Below are 6,000 nucleotides of genomic sequence, written 5' to 3' on the forward strand. Positions count from 1 at the left end.
GTGTCCCCACCTTCCACAACCTTGAATAGACAACACTGATCATAATTTTGCCTTTTTTTTTTTTAGATGATATTGCAGAGATTATTGTTCAGTGATAATCTCAGTAATTGCTATTTAGGTGAGCAGAGCTGTTTGTTCTTTAAATATTTCCTGACTCTTTTTGAGTTTTTTTGCTCTTTTCTGCTCTTCTGAATACTTTGTCTTCTCAGTTGTTTTGATGCTAACAACTTACATTCTGGTGATAGACAGCAATCCCCTTCCCAATTTTACTTTGCTATGAGAGGAAAAGTCACAGAAAACCTCTTAATGGATCCCACTTAACTGGCTCTGGGATTGATGGATGATCCCTATTTCCTGCATAAAACACATTGCCTGATGCACTCAGAAGATTGAATACACGTAGCTAGGGGGTCCCTCTGCACAATACCTGTGCATTTTTGCTCTCGCTGGTTGAGTGTATGCTTACTAAGGCTCGGGTGTGTTTGTTCCCAAACCTGTTTATGCCAGCTGTATTTGTGACTGTTTTACATAAAAACTTGAAAGCTGAGAAAAGCAAAAACCAAAAAACCAAGCTAATGAAGAAATGAATTGTTTCTATAGAGTTAGAGAATATCACTAAAAACATTTGTGGCTCAATTAGCCATGAGAGAGACAACTGCAAAAAAGTGAAGAAAAATTACAAAATATAGAAAGATTCTGCATTTAAAAAGTTTTGTAGGGATCTTTAAGTTCTTGTCCTACTTTAAAGAATCACAAACTGGAAATTGTGGAAGATGTGTTAGTAACGTGATTCATAAGTGAAAATAGTGGCAACCTCTAATCAGGAGATCTACTCTCAAAGAAAAGGCTTTGGCTCTGTATCAAAAGCTTGGTGAATGAATGTACATACTTAAGTTAAAAGCAAATGTTAAAGTATATGTCCTTTTGTATAATTACCCTCCTTAAAGAACTTCCTCTATTAACCATTCAGCTCCACATCCGGCAAGAAGGCTTTCACATCTATTGGAAGGATGAGCTAGTGGCAGTGTGTGCATGTGCGTGGTGGGGAGGCAATTGTTGGGTTGTAGGAGTAAGTATGCTAAGTCCTCATCCATAGTAGCAAGACAATGTCTAAAGTTAATAAAAAATCATATAAATGTAAATTGTTTGACACTTTAGAATATTTACTCAAAAAATGAAAGCTAAAGTGTTAAAAAACATTTGCCTTTGGAAAGTGGAAGTGTTATAGTGAGGGGCATGCTACGTAGAGAGGGAAGTGTTGTTTGCATTATACACTTATTGCTTCTGAATCTTTAATTGTGTGCAAATTTTACTCTTATAAATATAAAAATATTAACCAGGAACATCCAGCAGTCCTGATTTTGTTAGTATGGTAGTCAGTCTCCAACACAGCCCCCAGTGAACCTTGCTTCCTGGTATTCACAATCTTCCTGGTAATCCCCTCCCGTGTTCCACGTTGTATCAGGATTGACCAACAGGACTAATAGGATAGTGCAGTTACCAATAGGATATTTCAGAAGTGATGGTATGTCACTTCTGGAATAAGTTATAAAAGAGCCTTTGGCTTCTGTCCCTCTATCTCCGTCTCCCTTCCTCGCTCTCTCTCATCATTTGCTCTGGGGGAAGCCAGCTGCCGTGTCATGAGAAGCTCTATGGAGAGGCAGGGGTGGTGAGGAACTGAAGTCTCCAGCCAAATACTTTAAGTTTCATTCCTTGTTTGTAAATTTTAGATAATAATACCTTTCTTGTGAATTTTTTAGACTTTAGATATAAAATATATAAACTTCAAGACAAGAAATAGACCCTCAATCATAGCTGACGTTTTCATTAATGTTATTGATATATTTATTAAACTTGCCAGAGTCATTCAGCTTATATGTGGCAGAGAGAGGATTCCAGAATAGATCTATCTGCATTCTAAACCCATTGCCTGTCCACTAGTGTAAACAGATGCCCATAGGAAATTTGGGTCAATTTTCCTCCTTTTTGTTATACATTTGTGTGGATTACAGGAATCTCTGTAATTCTCCTCCAGTGACCCCTGCAAGGAAGGAACATCCAGCTGGGCCAAGGGGATGCCTGACAACATAAGACAGAGTCCTAAAGGACAGGGCAAGCTCTATGGACTAGCATACTTATAGGAAAAGAGAGAGAGAAGAAAATAAATATGGTGCATATCAACTCAGAGTGAAATGAATGGAGGAAACACCATGCTAGAAAGGCTTTTGTATAAAGAAGGAGATGTGGGGTGATAGGAGGGAAGAGGATGGTTGCAAGGACAGAAAAGCCAGATGTGCTGGCAGGGACAAGTGGTTCTGTCTAGCGATATGGATAAAGACCTTGATGTACATCACTAGGAGAAAGACCAATTAGGAAATTCCTGTGGATTTGAACCCAGAGTCTGGGAAGTTGCCAAGTTTGCAGAGAGGCAAGTTAAGGCTAGGAAAGTTATTAAAATTGAGCCAAAAATGCATGACAGGGTTTGGTAGGAAGTTGGAAGAGTTCATCTTGACTGGGAGGTGGAAATGAGGTGAGTCTATCAGATGGGCAATGACCCCAACAGTGAGAGCTTAGAGGAAAGGCTGAAAGAAGCAAAAGGATGGGACGATGTGGAAAGCCCAAGAGGAGCTGCTAAATGATTATACTTGGTCTTATGAGTAGAGTATCAGAAGACTGGTTGTTTTATTTTAATTTTAAGGAACATATCACCTAAAATGTGGCAAGAATTCATTGTGCACTTAAACTATTGGATGAGCTGGATGGGATGAGATGCTCCTCAAGACTTGGGGCAAAGGCATCTGACATCAGTGGTACAGAATTTGGGAGAGGACCATTTTTCCTCCCCTGTACATGGTCACCAACCATGGTTTACTCTGGTGTCCTGAGGGTGAGAGGAGAGCAGCTATACTTGGGGGATGGTCTTTTCTGGGAGGATAGGTAGCAGGGGACACTTTGATAAGGTATCAAGGTAGAAAAAGGAGAGCAGACACTTTCATAAGCCCAAGTGAGAAGCAGAAATGAGAAGTAAAAAATGCTGTACTAACTCCAGAGAGTGAGCTTCCTGAAGCCCAAAAAATACTTGAATGAATGAATGAATGAATAGCACATCTTAAGAAGATGTCCAATACAGAGTTGGATATGTGGGTCTGAACCTACAGAGAGAGGTCTTGGCCCAATACAGAAATGGTGGTAATTAAATCAAGAGTTTGGATACAATTCCAAGGGGAAAATGAGAGACGAGGAACCTAGGAGGCATCAAAATTCATGGAATGAGCAGAAAAGAAGAGGATATGAAATCCAAAGATGTGGTCACAGAAGTGGGAATAATGTTAGGAAAGAATGTTAGAGAAATTATGAAAGGAAAGTGTATAGAAAGGAGTGCTCAAAAGGGGGCAAATACCACAAAAATAAAAAGATCAGAGAAGATATTGACTGAAAAATATCTGCTGGATTTAGCAAGAAGGAAGTCATCTGTAACTTTTGGGGAGCCATTTCATTGGAGTATTGGAGGAAGATTATTCTGATTTAAGAAGTTAATGGAAAATGAACAGGTGAATACAGTGGATGTATCATTTCAATGAGCTTGACTGTAAAGGGGAGGAAAGCCACCAGACAGTCATCAGAAAAGAGCAGATGTTGAGGGATAGCTTTTAAAATGAGAGATTGGAGCATATTTGAGGTTTTAACCCAGATTTTAGCTTGGACTTTCCTGCCTTTTGAGATCAAAATAAGATTGACTTGAAGACCATTCCCAAGTGGTTGTGGTGGTTACTGCTGGGAGTGAGGGTTGTTGATTGCTTATGTTCTTATGGTCTCCTCTGGCTCTGACCGCATTCTTTCTCAGCTTCCTCAGTTATCACTGAATTGACCAGACTGGAAACTCAGCTCCTCTTCAAGTTCGTTAAAAATCTATACACATTGGCAATTTTGGGGCATTTGAGGGGTATTTCTGAATGTAAGCTATTATTCATTTTATACTTCCAAAACAAGCTTAAGTTCCACTTCCTAAGCCTCTCTCTTTGTCTGTTTCTTGGCTCTACACATTAGAGAGAAGTCCTTGTTCAGTCACCTTTGGGAATCCTCTTCCTCCTGTAGGCCCTTGAATATTGGGGTTTCTCAGGGCTCTGCCCATGGTTGACTTCTCTTTTATAGTCCTAACCAGAGATTTGTAAACTATCACCCAGTGGGTCATATCCAGGTAACACACAAGCTTTTTCTTGACCTGCATCGTATTTTTTAATTAAAGTTTGAAATTTGAGATATTTGAAGATTCACATGCTGTTGTAAAAAATAATACAGAGATCTCATGTACCCCTTGCCCAGTTTCTCCCAAGGGTATTGCAAAACTATGTGCAATCTCACAATCAGGATATGGGCATGGATACAGTCAAGATACAGAACACCTCTGTCACAGCAAGATCCTCCTGTTGCTCTTTTTCAGTGAAGCCCACTTCTCTTCCATTCCTTCCCCTCCTTAACCTCTGGCAATCATTAATCTGTTCTCCATTTCTATAGTTCTGTCATTTCAAGGGTGTTATGTGACTGGAATCATACAGGACGTTACCTTTTGGGATGGGCTTTTTTCCACCTAGCATTATCCTCTAGAGATTCATCCAGGTTGTTGTGTGTATCAGTGGTTCGTTCTTTTTTATTACTAAAGAGTATACCACTATATGGATGTACCACAGTTTGTGTAATCTTTCACCCATTGAAGCACTTTCTGAGTTGTTTCTAGCTTTTGACTATTATGAATAAAGCTGCTATAAATGTTCATACATAGGCTTTTGTGCAAAGATAAATCTTCACTTCTCTGGAATAAATGCCCATGAGAACAATTGCGTATGATAGTTGCATGTTTAGTTTTATGAGAAACTGCCAAATGGTTTCCCAACGTAGCTGGACCATTTTACATTCCTACAAGCAATATATGAGTGCCCCAGGTTCTCTGCATCTCTGCTATCATTTGTTGTTGTCATTATTTTTTATTTTAGCCATTCTGATAGGTTTGTAGTGGTAGCTCATTGTAGTTTTAATTTGCATTTCCCTGATGGCTAATGATGTTGAACATCTTTCAATGTGTGTATCAATATGTACATCTGCTTGATGAAAGGTCTCTTCATTTATTTAGCCCATGTTCTAATTGTATTGTTAGCTTTTTTGCTTTTGAGTTTTGAGAGTCCTTTGTCAGATATATGGTTTGCAAATATTTCATCCTCTTAACAGGGTCTTGCACAGAACAAAAGTTTTTAATTTTGATAAAGCCCAATATATCAATTTTTCCTTTTATGGATCATGCTTTTCATGTCAAGTCTAAGAACTCTTTACCTAGCTCTAGAATCTGAAATTTTTCTCCTATAACTTTTTCTAAACTGTTTCTAATTTTGTGTTATACCTTTGAGTCCATGATCCATTTTGAATTAATTGTTGCATAAAGTGTGAGACTTGAGTTGAGTAGTGCCTATGGATATGCTCCAGCACCATTTGTTGAAAAGGCTATCTCTCTTCTATTGAATTGCTTTTGCACCTTTGTCAAAAATCCATTGGGCTAATTTTTGTAGGTCTAGTTCTGGGTTCTCTGTGATGTTTCCTTGATCTATGTGTCTTTCCCTTTACACAAGTCCTGTGCAGATTTTGTTAGATTTACACCTAAGCATTTCATTTTTTGAGTGACTATAAATGGTTTTGTATTTTTAATTTCATTGTCCACGTATTCATTGCTATTATATAGAAACACTTTATTTTTGAATGTTTATCTTGTATCCTGTGACCTTGCTGAACACATTTATTAGTTTCAGGAATATTTTGGTAGATTCCTTGGGATTTTCTACATCATGTCATCTGAAAATAGGGACAGTTTTTTTCTTCTTTTATGATCTGTATGCTTTTTATTTCCTTTTCTTGCCTTATTGCACTAGCTAGAACTTCCAGCTCTATGTTGAGTTAGAGTTGAGTAAAAGCAGACATTCTTGTCTTATTACTGATCTTAGGGGAAAGTATTCA

This window comes from Diceros bicornis, chromosome 3, assembly GCF_020826845.1.
Source record: "Diceros bicornis minor isolate mBicDic1 chromosome 3, mDicBic1.mat.cur, whole genome shotgun sequence".
NCBI classification, from domain to species: Eukaryota; Metazoa; Chordata; class Mammalia; order Perissodactyla; family Rhinocerotidae; genus Diceros; species Diceros bicornis.